The 9961-nt window shown below is 36.5% G+C and overlaps 1 pseudogene; it reads right to left on the reverse strand.

Moving 5' to 3' along the window:
* Positions 1 to 425: 425 nt before the first annotated feature.
* LOC118832041 lies at positions 426 to 6726 on the reverse strand (annotated as a pseudogene).
* Between the last annotated feature and the right edge of the window lie 3235 nt (positions 6727 to 9961).

Consider the following 9961-nt stretch of genomic DNA (forward strand, 5'->3'; position numbering starts at 1 on the left):
TGCATCCAGAGAAATAACTGATAAATAGAAGCATGTATAGAATAATTTTACACACACACACACTCACACACACACATACATTTGTTTCTAATGATGGCCATCTCTAGGGTGCGGGGGGGAAGAAGAAGAAAAAAAGAAATTTACATGATAACTTTGTTGTATATTTAAAAGGAATAGCAAGTTATATATAGATATTCAGTTTCATGTGCAATCATCTCTTTTTTTCCTTGTTAAATAGTTGTTTATTGGAAAAAGTGGGCTGAGGAGGGGTCACTAGATTCACCAGAGGACAACAATACTACACAAATCAGGAGTGATGGGAGAGGTCAGCACAAAGCTCTGGGATCGCAGCCTCTTCCTGGACCGTGAGGGATGGCCTGGAGTGTTAGGGCATACCCAGGTGGAAGGCCTTGATTTAATTAGTAGGCATGGTTAGAGACAAAGAGACTCGCTGGCTGCAGCTCCTGACTTTCCACTTGGGAGTATACTTGCCTTGGGCAGCTTGGCTATTAGCGGTGGCCTGCTTAATATATTCCTCTTGGGCAGCCTGGACATTTTCCTTCTTCCCACCCCAGGTCTTAAGGGCAGATGCCTGCAGGGCTCAGCCATAAGAAAAGGTCAGGGCCCATGGCTTGTGCAGGGGGCAGGTGTTGATGGCACTCAGATTGATGGAGGCATCTTCTTCATTCTGACCCCCCAGTAAGGAAGGTGATACAGGAGGCATAGTCCGGTGAAGGGCAGTTACAGTTGCCGTTGTGAACTTCTGGGTACAGGCATGGCCAGGGGTAACCATGTTAGGCTTCAGCAAGGTCCCTTCTAGATAGACATGGTGGTCACTCAGAGCTTTGTAGCCAGCAGCTAGGACCTTCTCAGTGACATACTGACAACACTTCAGATCGTTTTCTCCATCAAGGAGGATTTCTGGCTGCATGATGGGGATGATGCCATTCTGCTGGCAAATGCTGGCATATTGGGCCAGCACATTGGCATTGTCCATCATGGCAAGTGGGGAAGATGTATTATGCCCAATCTTCAGTACACAACGCCACTTGGCAAAGTCAGCTCCATCCTTCTTGTACAAGGCACAGCGCTCACTCAGCCCATCCAGACCTTGGGTGGTAGTCCCGCCATTGGTCCCTGCCAGGGGCACTACATCTTTGTTCACCTTGATGCCCACAATGCCACCCTTTTCCTTTATGACTTTGGGGAAGGGTTGACCATCATCACCTTTCTGGTAGAGTGTCTCATGGAAAAGGATAACACCTCCGACGCAGTTCACTCGATCATCTGCTGTCAGAAACAACTGCCCATACAGGCATTGATTTTCCTCTGTGCTCTTAGTTCCAATGGACTGCAGCTGCTTTACAATGCTACCGGTGAACTCATCTGCTTCAAGATTCCCTTGCCTGGAGCAACAACCCGGTTGTTATCATGCTGGGTATTGGCAAGGTATGTTTTCCTTGACTGTGCTGGCTTTCCTTGGCAGAAAGCAGACCGCTTATGGTCGAGAACCGAACTTCTGCCTCATCTTTTTCTTTTAAAAATTATACTACATTATGGAAGTGTTTGTTTTATTCCACAAATTAAAAAATAAAATAAAAATTAAAAAAAAATTATGGGGAAACTAGAAAGCAATCTGAAAGAAATTATGGTTATACCACAATCTCATACCATATACCAAGATAAGTTTCAAATGTGTACATGACTTAGATATAAAAGGTCACATCAAAAAGAAAAAAAAGGAGCAAGAAAGAAACTCAAATCTATGGGTTTATTACTAGAAAAAAAGGATAAGGTGGACAATTCTGATTACAGCAAATTAAAAGGTTTCTGCACAAAGAAAATCAATGAACTTAATATTAAAAGGGAAGGAATTCAATGGGACAAAACTGTTTGTAGCAACTTTCTCTAATAATGGTCTCATTTTCAAGATATGTAAGGATTGGATTCAAATTTATGAGTAAGAACTATTCCTCAGTTGCTAAATGGTCAAAGGTTATAAACAGTCACTTTTCAAAGGCAAAACTTCAAGCTAGTAATAGATTGGATTACTAGTAATAAGCTCCAAATCATCAATAATAAGAGAAATATAAAATTAAAGCAGCTTTGAGGTAAAAGAAAATGAATTTTCAAAGGCAGAAACCCAGGCTTTCGATAGCCATATGAAAAATCCTCCAAATAACTAAATGATAAGAAAAGCATACATTAAAGGGAACCTAAGATTCCAAATCATATTAGATTAGCAAAATTGATTTAAAAAATGAAAATGACAAAATTGGAGTGTCCAAGGGAAAATAGGTACTATTGGAGCTGTGGGGTGGCCCAGAGATTCTGGAAAGCTGTTTGGAACTATGCCAACATATGTATGTATGTATGCATGTATATCTATATATTAGCAAAGAATTGGAAACTATAGGGGTACTCATCAATTGGGAAATGGCTAAATAAATTATGGTATATTAAGAGAAACAATGGTTGGGATAGGTTCAGAGAAACCTAAGATCACATATAGAAACTGATAGAGTGAAGTGAGTAGAATCAGAACAATTTATGCAAATATATAAATATAAACAACTTTGAAAAATTGGAACTCTGATTCATGCATGACTAAACACAATTCCAGAGTACCAGTGATAAAGAATGCTACCCATCTCCTGAAAGAGATTATGATGGGCTAGATGTGCAAAATGAGACATAGAGTTTTGTACATAGCCCTTATGGTGCTTTGTTTTGTTTGTGTATGCATATTTGTTACAATGGTTTCATTTTTTTTGTAATTTTTTTCAGAGGGGAGGAGATGAACAGAGAAAATACTTGACTGAAGAAAATTTTTTAAATTTAAATTTTTTAAAAAAAGGTACTTTAAAAAATGATAAAGTCAGTGTCTTTACTTTTATCTATTTCTCAAGATAGGGAATACCTAGATGACTAGAAAGACTTGTAAATAAGGCTAGAGGCCATTGGAAAGGTGGATCAACAGAGGTGAGCTCCTTAGCCCAAAGAAATCTTGGAGACAGCTTTCTTGATTTTGGGGGGAAAGAACTAGCTTGGCTTGCATTGCTTTGGAGGGGATCTGGGGGCTGGTCAATAGTGATCCTATTACAGCAAATTATTTAACTTCTATGAAACTTAGTTTCCTCAACCATAAATGTGTTTAATAATTCTGTTACCTAGCTCACAGAACTAGTGTGAGGATTAAGTGAGCTGATGACTCTAAAACATACGTTATTATAGTTTTGGAAACATAAAACACTAAACAACTGTAGGTTATTGTATGTATTAGTAAGGATTTGGGGAAAGACAAATGATGAAAGGCAATATATATTGAGACCGCTGTTCCCTACTTAATTGTACAGTGCTTTTCTTTCAAAGCACTCAACATTAACTCAGTCCACACAAGAGCTTAATTTTCAAGTGCAACTTGTGAATTTCCTTGTGTGATAACTTTTCCCAAATTAGTTTTCCTCACAGCACAAAACAGATCAGTGGTGAAATTAGGAATAAATATTGAAGTTTTAACTTGAGGTCTTAAAATTTCCCTTTCCAAGTAGTTTTCTTCCACCGACAAAGACTTAAGACTAATTTTTTTTAAAAGAAAATCAAAAAATTGACTCTCCCATCAGGTTAGTAGGAGGAATGACTTTTCTCAAATCAGTTTTTCCATGGGTTTGAATTCATTTAGTTTTAGAGGAGGGCTATGAAAATTCAAGTCAGAATGTGAGGAGGGAAGAATAGAGGCAGAGAAAATGTTCAGAAAAAGATTGGATAGATTTTACTTCTTTATTCTGTATTGAGACAGACAGACAGACAGACAGACAGACACACACACACACACATACACACACAGACTTGGCCTATGTGGAATAAAGAAACAAGTTTTAAAAAAATGTCTTTAATACATTAGGAACAGGCAGCTTTTCCTTAGTGTATCTCTTATTGTTCCATTTCTTTTTCTTTCTGGATAAATACAAGAGGGGAAGAAATGTTGCTTTTATGTTTTAATTTCCCAGCAGTAATCCATATCAGACACTATAATTAATGGAAATTACAGGCTAAACATTTTAAAGTTTGAATTAGGTATCTACATCTATGCTTTATAAAAATGAATCTTGCTGTGCCTAAAGATGTTTTTTCTTTTATAGATGCAAGAAATATCTCGAAAATATTCTTAACCATACAATTGGACAAAGTATAAAATGGCATCACTAGAAACTTGGGGCAATTGCAGGGCTCTATATCAAAGAGATTATGTCTCTGTGCTCTTGTAACACAACTTTAAATGTCATCTCCTCCTTAGAAGACTCAGTGAGTAGATCCAATTTACATTTCATAAAGGGAATAATCTCAGACAGTATGTTCTGCTAACTAAATTAAGCATTGTCAAGCTATTTAAAAGAAATCTTTAAGAACATGATTAGAAAGACATGGTGAATAACATCTTATAAACTGGCTAATAAAATGACAACATTATGCAATAAAATTGGGTTTTCTTCTAATTCTTTACTTTACAATTACCCAAAGTATATTGAACCTGCAGCTCATCTAGGTGGCAAGCAAATGAAATTCTTGCTGTCTCTTAAATGTGTTTTTTTCAAAGGAGAGGAGATTCAGTTAAAAGAAGTTAAATGGGAACCATAAACTAAACAAAGTGTCTCCCACAATTTTTCCACATTTACTTCAGGGTATCTCACCCACTTCTTATCTTTTAAAATTTTTCTTTTTATTGTTGTGAACTTAACAGTTCTCAGCAAAGCCAGACATTTCAATATACAAAGAATAAGATAAAGGGTTGTATATGAAACAGTGAACAGTATCCTCAAGCCTTAGTGCAGCATTAAGATATTAAAACATGTATCATAACCACATATATGTACATATGTACAAACATATATATGTACAAACACATATATACATAAATTTTAACAAAGCAGCAACAAAAGCACTGTATTTCATGCACTTATGGGCACTCCTTTTTCTTTTCTTCTGAGCAATTATAAATGTTTTATTGATTTTCAATCACTATCCACTTCCTGCTTCCCCTTATCCGCAACTGGAACTTGCCTTGTAACAAATATCTGTGGTTAAGCAAAATAATAAACACATTGGCCATGTTTAGGAATGCATGTCTCATTTTTGATCTAGTCCATAACCTCTCTGCTCCTAGGTTGGAGGTATGTTTCATGAAAAGACTTTTAAAACCACAACTGCTTGGGAATTTGATCTGAGGTCTTTTGAAATGATTTTTTCTCATTTTTTTATTTGGTCATCAGGCAAATCATTCTCCTGATTCTGCTCTTTTCATTCTGCATCCCTTTAAATATCTTTCCATTTTCTCCGAATTTATCATAAAATCATATATCTATATTCAGCCATTTCCCCCCAATTAATAGGCACATGTTTTGTTTCTATATCTTTGCTACAACAAAATATGCTGCTATAAATATTCTTATATGGGGGCACTTTTCCTCTTACCTTGACCTGCTTGTGGTATGTATATATGAGTTGTAATCTCAGAATTGTTTTAATTTGTATTTCTCCTACTTATGATTTAGAGCATTTTCGCATGTTTTTGTTGATAGCTTATGTTTCTTCAGTTGAGAACTGCCTGTTCATCTCCTATGACCTATATAAAGAAAATATCTCATCCTTAAATGTTTATTAATTCTTTATATAGCTTGGATATTATAGCATTTGTAAAATAATAGGGAGACTGATTTTTTTAAGTAAAAAAGACAAATGATCAGAGTTGTTTTTTTTAAAGAAAATCCTATTTTCTTCTGATCTTTCTAACAAGGATGTATCTTTAAACTGGTAAGGAAGTAAGAAAAATGATTAATGTTAAATTCAAACCCATGATAAGTGAGGAGATATTAAGAGGCAACCTACATGGTTCCCATTAATTAGTTTAGTTACCTGGGATTTCCATGGTACTGGAAGAATTTGCATAAAGAATTGCTGCACAGTCATTGTTAATCTTTGTGGAGAAATCAAGAATGAAGAAATGCCACCAAAGAATAGATAGGTAAAAATCGTGCTCATGGTATGCTTTGGGGATGATGTGAAAATGGACGCGGTAGCTCAAAGATACTTTGAAGACTGTACAAACTCTAGAACAGATTATTATTAATGGAACCATTTATTACCGTTTAGAAAGAAGAGAAGGCCATCACTACAAAACCAGAAAGACCTTATTAATAACAAGTCATTACAAACCAGTTGGATTTTTTGACAGGTAGGTGAAGAAAGTATAATACAGTGGAATGAGTACTGGTTCTGCAGTCAGAGAACATGTGTTCCAATCTGCCCATTGATGCTTACTATCTGTGCGACTCATATTAACACCCTGTGCCTCAGTTTCCTCATCTCTAAAATAAGGAGGTTTTTTGAGGTTTCTTCTAGCTCTAGATTTATGATTTTATATACCATCTGAATTTCATTCAGTGGGGCATTTTAAAAAATCCCTGTGGACAAGTTGGAGAGACGTATAGCTTGATGGGACCAGAACTGATAAATTGTTGGTTGATTATTAATTCATCTCTAATTAGGAGTATCCAGCGCTTGTTCCTCCATCACAATGCGCCCTTCGATGGCTTCATCCGTCTGCACAGTATTCCTTGTTTCCGGCAGCTCTTCGTTGATTCTGCTCTCAGCAGTCACTACCTGTTTGTGCTTCTTGTTTCTGTTACTGTGTTCCCTATTACTGCTCTCTCTTGTAGTTCTCAACATCTTGGCTGTACTTTTCATCAGCTCTTTGTGGCCATTTGATAATGATCTAGTTCTGTCTGGAGTTTCAATGAGATACTTCACATTTTCTTTATTTTTTTCATTCTTTTGATTTTGTTATCTTGTGGAGTCATTATCTTCCACTTGCCCAATTTATTTTTTCTCCGTTTAATAGTATTTTCTTTTTCAAATTATATGTAAGGATAGTTTTCAACATTCACTTTTATGTTCCAATTTTTTATGCCTACTTCCCTCCCCTCCACTCTTCCTTCCCTCCCCCTTATTAAAGACAGCAAGCAATCTCATATAAGGTATACATGTACATTCATATTAAACATATTTCTACATTAGTCATGTTGTGAAAGAAGAATCAGAACAAAAATGAAAAATCACAAGAAAGAAAAAATTAAAAAAGAGAAAATAGTGTGCTTCAGTCTGCACTCAGACTCCATAGTTCTTTCTCTTGATGTGGTTAACATTTTTTATCGTGAGTCTTTTGGAGTCATGTTAGATCATTGTATTGCCTAGAAGAGCTAAGTCTATCAAAGTTGATCATTGTACAATGTTGCTTTTACTGTGTACAAGGATTCCTGCTTCTGCTCACTGCACTTGGCATCAGTTCATGTAAGTCTTTCCAGGTTTTTCTGAATTCTGTCTGTTCATCATTTCTTATAGAACTATAGTATTCTATTACATTTTATTACATTACCACAACTTGTTAAGCCATTCCCCAATTGATGGGCCTTCCTTCAGTTTCTAATTGTTTGCCACCACAAAAAGAGCTGCTAGAAATATTTTTGTACATGTGGGTCCTTTCTCCTTTTTTTATGATCTCTTTGGGATATAGATCTAGTAGTGGTATTGCTGGATCAAAGGGTATGCAAAGTTTTATTGCCCTTTAGGCAGCGTTCCAAATTGTTCTCCAGAATGGTTGATCAGTCTACAACTCTACCAACAGTGCATCAGTGTTTCAGTTTTCCCTCATCTTCTCAAACATTTATCATTTTTCTTTTGTGTCATATTAGCCTATCTGATAGGTGTGAGGTAGTACCCCAGAGTCATTTTAACTTGCATTTCTCTAATTAATAGTGATTTATAGCATTTTTTCATATGACTATAGAGAGCTTTAATTTCTTTATCTGAAAACTGCCTGTTCATAGCCTTTGACCATTTCTCAATTGGGGAATGATTGTATTCTTATAAATTTGCATTTTTTAAACAGTAGTGATTTAGAGCATTTTCATATCACTATAAATAGCTTTGATCTCTTCTTCTGAAAATTGCCTGTTCATATCATTTGACTATTTGTCGATTCAGACGAGCACTTATTAGGCTGGGTCATTTAAATTACCTAAGATTGCTTGACAAAAAACCTAAAAAAGGCAGAGATGGTTTCAGCTTTTCATGGATATGCCAGCCAGAGATTTATAATCCTTCTAGAGTGGAATTTGAATTCATTGATTAGACCTGTGTTTTTGGAAGAAAATTAATTTGATATTTGAGTGAATGATACAATGGAACGCGAAAAGAATTGAGGTAGGGAAATCAATTAGCAGGCTATTGCAGTATACAAGCCTTGAAGTGATGAAGGCCTGCACTAGGGTGGTTGCAGTTTTGGAGGAGAGGAGGCATATATGAGAGAGGTTATGAAGATAAAGATGACAGGATTTGACAGCTGATTAGATATGGAGTATAAGAGAGCATAAGAATTTGAGAATGATCGCTAGGTTGTAGGCCTGAATGACTGGGAAGATAGTAGTACTTTCAACTGTGGAAAGGAAGTCAGAAAAGGGAGACAAGAGTCACAATAGTACTTCTGTACTGTTTCTTGGTCCGGTCATATCCAGAGTATTGCATACAGTTCTCTAACATTGACTATTTGGAGCTCATTGAGGGAAATGTGAAGAAATTAACAACAATACTTTGGTAGTATGGTTTGAAAGAATTGGCAGCTGTTAGCTTGGAAAAGAGAAGATTCAGTCTTCAAATAGCAGTCTTCAAATTTTTAAGAGTTGTCATATGGAAGAAGAATTAAATGTATTTTGCTTGATTCTAGATGTCAGAATTAAGATCAACATAAAAGAAAACATAGGGGAACATAAGGAAAATCTTCCTAATAAAGCTATTCAACAGTGAAATTACCCTCCCTTTGGTGTAGGAGAGTTAGTATATATTCACTATATCACTATATATCTTCAATCAGAGAGTATATTATTGCTTCTGAGAAATCTTATCTTACCATTCCACTTCTTATTCCTCACCCCTCCTAAACATATTCTTTACTTCACTGAGACTACCAATCCTTCTACCCCTCATTATTTTTTAAGTCTTTTCTTCTGGACTGACTTGTTTCATCTTTCTTCCATTTCAATCTAAAATGTTAGCTGTTTTAACTCTACACTGTCCTTTTCTCTCAAATCCCTTGTGTCCTTGTGCTATTGCCACTCCTCTCTTGCTAAACCTCAGCCTTGAATTACTTCCACCATCCAGACTGTGTTGAATGGAGAAATTAAAAATTTATGTTATCCAATCTCAACTGGGCTCCTAGAGTCTTTTTCTTCCTTTAAAATGCAGATCAAAAATAATCTTCTACATGAACGCTTTTCTGATTTCTGCAGCTTCTGGTGTTTCCTCAAGCTACTTTGAGAAGGCAACTAGATGGCACAATAGACAGAGCACTGAGCCTGGAGTCAGGAATTTTGTTGTAACAACAACAGTTGTTACATTCAGTTATAACATTCAGTTATTTCAGTTGTGTCAGACTCTTTGTGACATCATTTGAAGTTTCCTTGGCAAAGATACTGGAGTCGTTTGTCATTTCCTTTTCCAGATCATTTTATAGATGAGAAACTGAGGCAAATAGGGTGTATTGGGGATCAAAATGGGGTCTTAGCACTTATTCAACCAAGTACCCTTGAAGAGTTTGGCCTTTGTTTCCTTTGATTAATTCAGTGTCTTTGACTGAGTCTTATTAGGTGCAAAGCCCCAGGCCCAGACCCGCTATCTATTAGGTGCTAAGCCTATGTGGGTGTGAATTGGTAACTAAAGTGGGGTTCCAGGTGGGGCCAATGAAGGGAGGTGCTAAGACCAGGGCCAATAGTAAGAGCTTAAGTTCTGGTCGCTCAGGTGACATTTGATGACGGCTAAGGAGTACATAAAAAGGGAAGACAGCTATTTGCTTAGGGCTCTCACTGTTGGAGGTGTGCTGATGTGGAGACTCTGGGCAGCTGTAGTTAAG

Source organism: Trichosurus vulpecula, chromosome 9, assembly GCF_011100635.1.
Source record: "Trichosurus vulpecula isolate mTriVul1 chromosome 9, mTriVul1.pri, whole genome shotgun sequence".
Lineage (NCBI taxonomy): Eukaryota > Metazoa > Chordata > Mammalia > Diprotodontia > Phalangeridae > Trichosurus > Trichosurus vulpecula.